Below are 12,420 nucleotides of genomic sequence, written 5' to 3' on the forward strand. Positions count from 1 at the left end.
ATATAATGTGGCACAATTGCACTCACGGTCTCTTAGAAAGTGAGATGTTCTCATTGGCTAAGGTTATTATTTTCTAATCAATTCACCATGTAAATGAAATATAAAATAATAGCAGCAATTATCAAACAGGCTGGTTTATTATAAAAATGATACATACTGCTTAGAGATTTGAATGAAAGTGCATATTTTAAAGTTGGAATGTCCATTAAGCCTGCACTGGATCAAAGCGTGGATGCAATAATCTGCCTTCTAAAGAGTCCAGGAGTTGTCTGCAGTACAAGAGGCAGTGACCAGGGATATCCTGGATTTCCAGACTCTTAATATCTGTCAGCTGTGCTTTATTGATGGCTTATGTCAAATGCCATTCTGACAGAGCTCATTAGGATGAAGGGGATCATCTAGGTAGAGGCAGGAGAAGGCAGAGCTGGCGAGCTGCCTGATCACTGTGTGCACAAAGCTCACCGCACTACCTAGAGGGTGATGTCTCTGACAGAAGTTAGCTGACAGGGCTGCATGTGTGTGTGTGTGTGTTAGCGAGTGAGAGATGCAGTGAGGTGGGTGAGGGGGAGCACTGGGGTGCAAAAAGAAAGTATATGTGTATGTGTTGATGTCATTGCCTGGGTTACCGGGTGTCACTGAGCAGGTCCCTGTTTGCTTGATGCCAGGCCTCCAAACATAACTGACAGGCTGAGAGTCATCTCGCTTTCGCCACTCACAAATACTCAAATATTTATCCATGTACAGCCCTCTCAGTGCACTGCATGGCATCAGCAGTCTTGTGCTACAAGGACAAGGCCCTGTGGAGACTTCAGAGACCTTGAGAAGATGAGTCAAATAATTTCCTCACTGGTTCCCACTCTTGTCCGCTCCACAGTAAATATAACAGCCTCCAATAGTCTTTAAAAAAGAGACTAAGATTACTTTTTATTTGCAGGTGAGCCGTCGCTCTTATTATGCTTCTCATATCAGAAAAAGCACATTTTACGCATCCCCATTCAGTGATTACTCTTTAATAGGCAGCAGCCTGTGTCTAATACTACCCTAAACAGCTGAATCCATATTTGCTATGGCCAGCAGCATTGCTGATGAGCTCAGACTGTTATGTGACATCTTAATATAATGATTAAAAATGCATGTTAGGAGGCCAAGCAGAGGGGTGCTCTGGGTGCTCCTGCCAGGGAAGATTAAATCATATACTTAACAGGCATGCAGGGGATTTGGGTCAATGTAAATGAGCGAACTGTAAAACATAAAATTCAGCGGTGGGTTTTCTAACAAGCAAAGTGATAAGATCAGAAAGAAGAGGACGATGATCAATAAAAAGTCTGGCTGTTAGCCTTCGCATGGTGAGCTCTAGTGACAGTGATATAGCAGTGCTAATTCATATCACTGGTGTCTGTTCAAGAAAAGAATTCCACATTTTAAGTCGGATAAAGATTGGATTCATTAGAGGAGGGATACAAATGCTCTTTTTTAAACTCAATGCATTTGTTATGTAACTGTCAAAGAATGTGCCACGAGTTTATTTGAGGTCTCGTCAGCATCCAGTTTCATTAACATCCTGCCAAATGGTTTGGCACGCTGCAGCACATCAGCTCTGACAGAGGCTGAGCCAGTAAAAGTCGAGACAGCGTTAATGCCATCTTATCTCTGAAGTTGTTTGTAGCCTGACCAAAAGCAATGCTGGGCCCGCTAATCCCATCAGCCAAAACACATGTCAATACAAGACCCGAGCTGAGCTGAGCTGCACGGATCGATAACCTTTGCTCTTTCATTGCCAGCACATGTGATCATACACAGGTAGACACACAAACAGACCCTCAATTTAAAAAGAGGATTGCAGCCATTCATTTAAACTTGAACACTAAGTGCAACCTGTTAAATTCCAGAAATATGAATTTACAGTGAAAACTGTCATAGTTATTTAGTCAACGAGGGAAAATTATGTTAAATCACACATTTTGTGTTGTTATTTAAAAAGTACAATTAAAGTATAATTGATTGAATATTTATGTAATTATTTTTTACAGTAATATTTATTGTATTATTAATACATTTAATGCTGGCCTTATTACATGCCCACATTTAACAAAATAAAACCCACACTGATAAGACATAATTGAGCAAATAGTTGCGATGGTTACTTAATGTTGCAATTTTTGATCTGTTCATTTTATAATAAAACATTCCAAACGAGCATTTCACTGAGTCATCCAGTTCATTCAGCAGGCTAATTTAAAAAAATATAATCACCAAATTTACTAAAGTATTTGATCACATGGCAAAAATTACTTTTCACTGCTTTCACTCAGTTATTTTGATAATGTAAGCTATAGAGGTATTTTACCATCCAATGTAAAGCCTATATCTCATTCCTGGCAATTAGTCAGCCTCCAACATATAAAGCGATGCTATTGTATACAGTATCTTTGCTTTTTTTTCTTTCTTTTTTTTGATACCTTGGTGGGTTCCTGAGAGTTTTTAGCATCACCATTTACAATGTTCCAAATGCTTTTAGAAACACTGACTGTCACGGCCTTGTGCTGAATAATACAGCTTTAGAGAGAGCAAGGGAATTTTCCTCAGGGCACAGGTGTGCTCTGATAGTCTCATAAGCCCCCGGCAGCACAAAGAAAGATAGCTGCTTTCTTGGTGAAAAGGAATATGGAGGCACAAGGTGGAGAAACAGATCAACAATGGCTTCTTCGTTTGGGTGTATTTGGTTTTGACCTTCAGACAGAGCTTCAAATAAATGCAACACCGAGGGGGAAATCAAAAATCCCGATGACCCTGAATCTCTACACCCTACGCGGGCCTGGAATGAATATGTGATGTTCAAAGATGTAATATATTTTCAAAAAAGCAGAGAGACGACGTGTGCGGGTAAGGCCTCTCCAGAACTGGCAGCACCAGCAGCCACAGTCACTTCTTTTCATGTATTCATACACTTGAACACAGAAGTGCTGCCAACATAAACCTATAAATGACGATTTAAAAAAGCATAAGCATCGTTCCAGTAATGCGTACCTAAATGTACACGTGCTAATTGTCTTAACTAATCTTTTGGATAAGCTTAAATTGCTCACGACAGTATAGATAAAGACATGTATTCTACATTTCAGTCTTTTCCACCGTGCTCATAACTTCTGTCTGCAGATGTGGCTGGATGGGACTGAGATGCTCGACGAGCAGTGATGGAGTTGACAAAGTAAGTAGTCAGACTGCTAAGTCAGGCATTCAGGAGAAAGGCAAGACACTTATGGAATGAGAGGTGAAGCTGAGGGAAGTGTTTGCTCAGGAAAATTCAATGGATCTGTCAAACAGGGGAAAAAAGCAATAAAAAAACTGTAATATTTGATTGGTTGATTGGTAATTTTTATTTCAACATGTGAACAATATACAAGTACATTTAGAAAAGAAATGAGAGAAAAAAAATATACTATACAAATTACATACAAAAAAACATTCTGATTAATTTACATGTTGAAAGGGAGTGGGAAGAAGTATACACTTATTTAATCCCATCCCTGTCCCATAAATTATCAGTGAATATTTAGTCAGCTTCCTTACTGATATAATTTGTAATAAAAATAGTGAACAGATTTCTGATATACTATATACTATAATATCACATCATGAATTTTTTGTTTGTTTGTTTTTAAATAGAGACATTCACTTAATTTAAATATTTTCCTTTTCTTTATAGATCGAGAAGATCATATTTTTATAACTCTTTTTGAACAGTTTTATGTTTGGACATTGCTTTAATTCCATATTCAGTTTGTTCCATAGTTTCACTCCTTGAACAGAAACACAAAAGCCTTTTCTTGTAGTACGTACCTTCATTGTTTTGAAGTTACAAAAACCCCTTAAATTATAACTTCCTTCTTTCAAAAAAAACATACTCTGAATATTACCTGGCAGTTCTTTATTTTTTGCTTTGAATAGAATTTGTGCTGTTTGGAATTTCACTATATCGTCAATTTTCAATATTTCAGACTGCAAAAATAGTGAGTTTGTATGTTCCCTATAACCTGCATTGTGGATGATTCGAATTGCTTTCTTTTGAAGAGTAAAAAGTGAATGTAATGTGGTTTTATAGTTATTGCCCCAGACCTCTGCACAATAGCTTAAGTATGGTGAAACCAGTGAACAGTAGAGAATATGAAGTGATGTTCTGTCGAATACCTGTTTTGCCTTGTTTAGTACTGCAATGCTTCGTGATACTTTGGAATGAATATATCTTATGTGAGCTCTCCAGTTAAGTTTTTCATCTATTATTACCCCCAGAAATTTATTTTCACTGACTCTTTCAATATCAGCACCATTTATTTGAATCTTTGCATTTGTATTTAAACTACTATTTCCAAATAACATCAGTTTAGATTTATTCAAATTTAATGATAATTTGTTTTTATCAAGCCAGAACTTCACTTTACATATTTCATTAGTCATATCCTCCAATAATATGGGTTTGAGAAGAGAATATAGATCTGTATAAGGGAGAAGGTGATAGCTTCATGCATACATACACAGCAAATATCTTAAGAGTGTGCTTGGGAGAAATATCAGCATTTCAAATGGCAAATCTCCCAAGCAGGGATGCCTACAGGGAGGTGGGGGCTCAGAGAAATCCTGCCTGTCCTTGTGTGTCACTTACCAGCCACAGGAAAAGACTTTTTTTTTTTTTTTTGCTGATAGCGCAAAGTGTCTCCATGAGGCTAATGCTTTATGTCAGATTCTATACTAACTGGCACATTAGAAAGAGAGGATCCACCTTTACTTTCCCCCATAAAAGCATTTTCCTTTTGCTACAACACTCAACCGCAGTAAGGGGTTTTTTTTAAAGTATCGACACAGTTGAGAAGCTGATGACTAGGTTCTTAGTAGGTAGTAGAAGGGTATTGTAAAATCCTCTGCCATTCACCCTGTTTTGTGTATTTTCTCTCCGTTTTATTATCTGCACTTCAGCAATGAGGAGAGCTAGACAAGTGAATTGATGGGAGGGTGGAGCGGGGTAGAGGGTTTGGGAGGCGGTGTGGGGGGTGGAGGGGGTGGAGGGGAGACGAGGTAAGGAAGAAAAACAAAACAAAAACAGACAAGGAGTGCCAGGCTCTGGAAACTGGCATGCTGCAGTTGTATGTCAGTCACCTAGCAACAAGTCCTCCCCATCACTTACCCCCCACTTCCCCATCTCCTGCTGCGCTCTCTAATTCAACAAATCTGCTGAGAATGTATGGTTGCTCCTCTAACAAAACGTATTCTGTGCTGGCGGCTAAGGATGTGGGCCTCCACTGAACACACCACTCAGCTGCCCATTGACCACCGGGGCCTTTCTCTGCACACACTAAGGAGTGAGGGACAAAGACCCTGAAAGCAGGGGCAGCTCCACAGAGAAAACATTTTCTTGTAATTGTGTTTGACTGCATAATGAAAATGATGTTCTTTTTTAATTTGGGCTTGTTAAGGCCACAACTATTTTCCTCTGGTCACCTGATTATTATAAAGAACCAAACCCTCACTTGCCCTATTGGGCGCAGAGGGGGGAAATATTGAAAACGGTCCAAAGACCTCCCCACTCTTTACTTTAACCCCTCTTGTGTTTCGAGTGTTCACTGGTAAAAACATAAATATGTAGACTCTGTTCATTACAGGATGGGAGCGTATGCTAGAATGAGTTCCCCCTTTTCTTTTTTTCCCTTCCTTCTAGAGAAAGGATAATAACAGCGAGGCACACATAGGTGCGCACACATACACAAATGGGAGCGCAGCCATGCTTGCCCTGAGTTGTGAAGCTTTGAGAAGGTTAGCATTCCTGGTCCTACTTCAGTAAAACAGACCATTAGTGGGAGCATCGGGGTAGCACCCAAAAGAGTGCTTCAATGGACACATTCACATCCAGTGATTATTTGCACTTTTTAGCCCCCAATTTCCTGTTTTATTTATGTGTGCGTTTCCACATTCATTTGGCTTTCCTCTTTTTCTGCTCACTACTCTCGTGTGGCAAAGGTGAGGAGCATTCAGGTGAATGTTCAGGCTCAGATAGAGAACATTTACAACAGCTTTTGGTTTAATTATTGTTTATGAAGGCTGCTCTACACTATATTTCTGTATTTTGTTAAAATAAATAAATTATTTGAACACTATTATGCCCTTTTTTTCGCCTGGCCGTGTTACATATGATTTATGTCAGAGAATCTTACGCATCTTTGAATCCCTGAAGGTTTCCATTCAGCCTCCCTATGGACATTTATTCAGTGATTTAATTGATTCGAGCCAGGGTCTTGTATTCACAGTCATCCCCAGGAAACTCCTTGGTAAAGCATGAGTCTTCTAAGAGGTCACAGGTAAGAAAAATAAAGGGCTGACCTCTGCTCACTGATATTCAAGCATATATACTAGTTTTCTGCCCTGCAGGCCTGACTGCCACGTTGGCTCGGGTGACCGTGATGGTGGCCTTCCTAACAAACTGCAACACCCTCTCAGGTCGCACCTTTCTGCAAGTGCAACCTCAGAGTCATCTCTGTTATTGAATCTCACAGCATTTATAGAATTAGGTGGATTATGAGAACATCCTCTGGTATGCTTTCATAATCCCTCCAGGCACAGCTAACGATTAACTTGGTTTTCACTGCTCTCCTGATTATTTTCACGTATATGATCAAAGATTTGAACTAGAAAATTCATTATTAAAACTAATGCAGCCTAATGCACCAACACTGCTATTAATTGTGTCTTCAGTCGGTGCACTAATATCAGTGAGGCTATACTAATTACTAAAAGCATCTTTCAGTAAAACACAATAATTGTCCCCTCAGTTTCAACAACAACTGAACATTACAAGCTTTAAAGTACTGCGGCACTTTCATCTTACACTGTGACATACATAAATACACATTACACATAAAAAGGAGAAATGCTAAATGACCGACAAATCAAAGTGCTTTATTATATCCTGTAAATGTACTATTACCATAAAGCAGTCCACCTCAATGAGTGCTGAATTACACTGAATTGCTTTTTGGAGCTAGCAGTATTAAAAGGATTGCCATACTGGCATAGAATACAGCAAATTTAATCTATGCAATATGCAGATTTGTCGCTTGGCAGAACATCAATATTCAACACATTTAATCATTTAAATTTTGGTCATTTTTCAAGTAATAATGCTAAATATTACTCTAGGTCTCGATTCTAAAATGTGAGCATTTCCTTTTATATCAGTGTAGTTAAACAATTTAAAGTTTTAGCCAGGTAAAACAAGCAATCCGAACAAATCACCCCATTCCTTAAAATTAATATCAGGGGCTTTTTGTGCTTCCTTTTTTTAAGAATGACATTTTAGGGATTATCCATGCAAATAACTGCCAGATTAAATGATCCTGAAAATAAGCGTTAAACTAGACAACACCTAAGCCTAATTCTGATCAAATGATGAGATAAATTTCCTCCTCAAGGTGGAAGCCCTGTGAGATTCAAAGCAAATCTCCTCTGTCCTCCTAACTTGTTGTTGGGACCGAGCAGGTGTAAAGACTGAATAGTCTGAGGGGTCAGATGGGACTGACTTACGTCGAAGGATCCTGTCAGCCTGGAGTGGCTAGAGGGTCTGCGGTAACACCCCTCCCACTGAAGATTAACAAGTTTCAGCGCCACATTGACGAGGCTCTGCTTCATTTATTGTTTTTTCCCCCCTAAGTGTCAACAAGTGAGCATGTCTGTCTGTGTGTATTTTCAGGACTTTCACCATAAGGACCCCACCTTTGACACCAATTAAAGAGATTATGTCTTAAGATGAGAGGAAAGCTATAGTTGTGTGTTACGGCAAGTGATTGCTTTTGACAAGGTCAAAGGGTACCGTGCAACAGTGCGTGACCCCAACAGGGCGGAGATGGGAGCAAAGAAAAAGAGAATAATTACTTTTTTAGACACTGAGACGTATTAATGTAACAGTGACAAATACTTGGCCTGGAAAGTATGAACAGCAGTATGCTATAGGGGCAATAAAAAACAGTAATGAACTCTTTCTGAGGGCTTATAGCAGCAGCTCTCTTCTCAAATAGCCTTTACACATCAGCATAAGAAGACTAGAATTGCAAAAATGATTAGTTTTATTTCAGAAAGAATGGCAGTAACTTTATACATCTTTATCATAATTTGGTTTAGCTTCAAATAATGCTCCAGAGTGCAGAATATCACACCCTGCACCCTGAAGAAAATTGATCAAATTGTGCTGGCACGGGTTTTGAAGCAGCAGGTAGACTAATGCATTTGCTGTAGCAGCTGAAAATGTGTCATGTACTCCTCACGTAGATATGAAAACTCATCTGGTATCTTATTCATACCAGGCGTGCAAAAATGACCATCATGTAACAGAAACTGTAAATAGCATTGTCACACTGCTTTTCCATTTGCCAAAGAAATCAGTGAAGTACAAATGAAGCTAAACTTGACTTGCTATGAATAAAAGAGGCAGCTCTGATTCTCCAAAGACAACAGATAGGGCTGATGAGCGTGACATGATGGATCCACTTTAATAGATTATTTAACCTCTGTCATGCGTTTGTGTTTTTTTTACCTTTCTTATTGCAGTCACTAACGCTTTTTTGTATTTAAAAAATGTGCTTAATGTTTTGTTTTGCTTAATTTCTATCTAAAGTTTTCTTATTATGATTATGCAATTTCTCCCAGAGGTTTTACGACAGCCTTAAAGTGTGGAAAATGAACATCATCATTAATAAACTAGCTTAAATAATCGATAAGACGCGGATGTTCATTGTATTTGCGTGGGCTGTTAATTTTTATGACTTCCACGGAATCATTTTTGTTATTTAAGAAAGTAGTATTCTTATTATTGATCAGAAATAAAAAGCTTTCGGGATATTTTATAATGAAAAACATTTTTTTAGCTAGGTTATTTATTTATTTAGTACCTTTTAAATGAATGAAAATAAATTATAAAACTGTAGGACATTATTATAAAATGATGGTAACACTTTATAAAAATATATGATATAGTTCCAAGTCTGTAATGGCGTATTTATTTTACAGCTGTCTAGTTTTTCGAAGGGTGACAACGACGATAAGATGTTAGAAAAATGTAGCCCAACCATCTAATTTCTTCTTTAAATATGCAACAGAGGAAATCAACTATATAAGCTTGACAAGCAAAAGAAAAAAATCATTGTTGTGTAATTAACTTTTAAAGAGTCTTAAAGTCACAGCACCTCGAGGAGCTGTGTGCTGCAAAGCCTGTGTGCTAGCTAAGATCATTTCAGAGAGTTTTTAATAGTTTCCGATGTCCTACCTTGATGTGGAGGGCAGGTTCATCCTGACTCAAGTTTTGAGCCAACGGGAGGAAACTCATCGGCCTCCTCCTCCCCGTCTGTACTCCCCCCACCTCCTCCTTCTTCTTGTTGTTGTGTGTTTTCATGTTAATTGGCAGCAGTTGAACTGTGAGCCGTAAATCAAGAAGTGCACAGTGTATTAATGAGTCGGACCACCCAGGAAATCTATTTTCTCCGAACTTTCTTAGCGGACAATAAGAGGATACTCGAGTCTGCCATGCTCCGAAAACTATGAATGAACATTCACAAGAGCAGTGCTCCCCTGCTGCCACGTTTCAGCTAATGGCTGCTATAAGTATTTCCTAAAAAAAAAAAAAAAAAGTGAAGAATTGCAAACAATAACAAATCATTTGTGGAGGGGGGTTATATGTATTTTTATACTTGAGCTTGGAATCAATTAAAAGACCTTCATTTCTGAGAAAAAGTTCTTTATAACTCTGTTAAAGGTTTGAGCATTTTGCAGATCATTTCACCCATAATAACTTTTTTTCTAATATAGAGGAGGAGTTATTAATGCCAAAATTTTGCAGAAAAGTCAACTTATGGCAGGCTTTATGCAAAAAAGAAGGAAAGACATTTCCCATTACAAGTCCTTTTTAAAAATCCACCTAAAAAAGAAAAAAAAAATCTTACTATAAATAAATGTTTTTTTTCTCCATAAGAGTGGATCCTCAGAACTGAAAGCAGTACTATAATTGTCTTCCATTATTAAACCCCACAAAGCTAGACCATTGGCTACTAAAATACCAAGGTTAGTCTTGATTAAATGTCTTTCCAGGGCACAAAAAGCATGTTTTACATAAAACATCCTTCAAGGGGATTAAAGTATGATGTTGGAAAAAATATATATAAAATATTGCTGATGGCAAGGCCAAGCATCCCATTTCTCAAATGAAAGGTATCAAAGAGATTAAAAAAAAAACCCATTACAAATCAACATACCACTAATATGCCTGCATCTGCCCTATTACCCCCTCCCTTTCCTCCCCCTCCCCAATTCAAGTCACAGCAGCAAGAAAAAGCTGCAACTTTAATCTTTACTCAAAGTACATTTTTAAGATTTCACATGAATGGTTATTAGTGCATATGCAGTACTTTACCATTTTCCGTTTTGGTGACAGGCATTCATTGTAAAACACAAGTTTCAGAGTCTTTTAGAAGCAGCTTACAGGCTAAGGGCTGTTTGACAAAAGGGCTCTTTCTGTTGGTCTCTTACATAAAAACAGCCTGTGAAGGTGAATATTAACTATAGGTTGATTCTACCCTTACAGTTTACTTGAAGCTTTTCTGATCTTTTAACGTTAACCATTATCAGAGCAAACAAGTCCAGTTAATTCAGCTGGTATAAATGCTTCCACACAACCAGCTGCATCAAGGCTTCCCTCTTCTTTCCTCTGCTGAGCAAGGAAATCCTCCTGCAGGCTGAATGCCCCTTACTGGCGACTTTTGTTCTCTCACACTTACCCCACACACTCCAAATGTAACATCCTTCTTGCTGAGAGAGAGAGAAAAAAACTATTTCCTCTCACACCTGTTGATGAATTGTGTTAGTGTACAAGGCTCAGACCGAGCTGTAACACGTGTCCTTATACAAACTGCACATGCCCAAAATAGTAGTTTCCTCACATGGGTAGTGGTGAATAGGGAAACCCTTTTCACAAAAACAGCAAAGAGGCTTGAGGCCAAATTACAGTAATCGTCATTGACAAACAGAAAATAATTCCCAGTTTGGGCAGGAAAGTCATAAGATGCCTCAATAACCTTAGCAGAGGGGGGAAAAGAAGCTGTTTGTGCTTTGTGGGTGAATGGTGCTGAATCCTTGCAGTCTCATTATGCTAAGAATATAGAAGAACAATATAGGAAGCCAGCTTTTTTCAAGTGCGTCTTCATGGTAGCTGCAGTTTTCACAATTTCAGAAAAAATATATGATATAAACCTGGAGGAATGGCTTTTACAAACACACCGCAGCTGTGTGTGTTCAAGTAAACTACTTAGATACCATGGAGCACAAGTAATATCAACTTTTCTTCTGGCAAAAGTCAAGGAAATCTGAGAAAGCTTCTTGTCTAATTAAAAAAGAAAAAACTGTTTTTCTTGCTTGTTTTTTTAAAAAACAGTATTAAGCTTTATCTTGGTATGATGATGATATAGCAGCTACAAATGACACACTGAAGAAAAAGAAATAAAAGTAAAGGCAATGTTTTGTTTTTTTCTAGGAAATTAATGAAATGTATAGGCTCCTTCTCTTTATGATGCTGTTGCCAATTCCAACTAAAAGAGTACTGAAAAGAACACACGGTATGAAACTACAACTATGCTGTGACCTTACTATTCAGGAAAAAAAATCATACTGACATACATGCAGTCATCAGTTATAGAAAACTATATAGGCTGAAACCAGTATGGGCTATTCAGCAATTTCATATTCAGCATTTGGATCATCTTTTGTTCTCTCACCATGAAGCTGATTAATCTTAACAAATAGAGAGAATTTCTCCATCATCTGCTTTCAAAGGCAGGAGTTGGAGCTCTCGCTAAATAAACTTTATGTGTTTTTTTTTTTTTTTGGCCTGTCCCGTTTGGCTCTTTTGCCATCAGAATTGTTGTCTAAAGGCAAAGAAAGATGCCCAACGGATTTACTTTACCAAACTGACCATCCCAGCCTTGCCGTAATGGTCCATTTGATTCACCTTTTATTGTTTATTTTATTTTCACTTACTGAATACGGGACAGACTTGACTGGGGGAAAGAAGGGGAGAAAGAAAGAGGGAAAGAGAAACAGCTGAGAAGAGGGACGGGGGAGAAGGGCAAAAGACAAAAACCAACAGAACAGGCAGAGAAAAAAAAATGCATATGTGATTTTTGAAAGAAAGTGCACCGTTTTTTGTTACCAAAAAATAAAAAAATAAAAATCTGATGATAATGTGGATTCAACTGGGCTTTTTAAAATTTTAAAACCTAAAAAGCCATAGAAACTGTGTGGGAGTGATATCAATTCATCCAATAGCTAAATAAGAAATAAAATAAAACTATTCAGATCATTGATAAGTTAGGCAGCAAAAGTCTTAAATGCTTA

Source organism: Rhamphochromis longiceps, linkage group LG19 (genome assembly GCF_057381845.1).
Source record: "Rhamphochromis longiceps isolate RC_006_pf linkage group LG19, R_longiceps_female_GT1.1, whole genome shotgun sequence".
NCBI lineage: Eukaryota > Metazoa > Chordata > Actinopteri > Cichliformes > Cichlidae > Rhamphochromis > Rhamphochromis longiceps.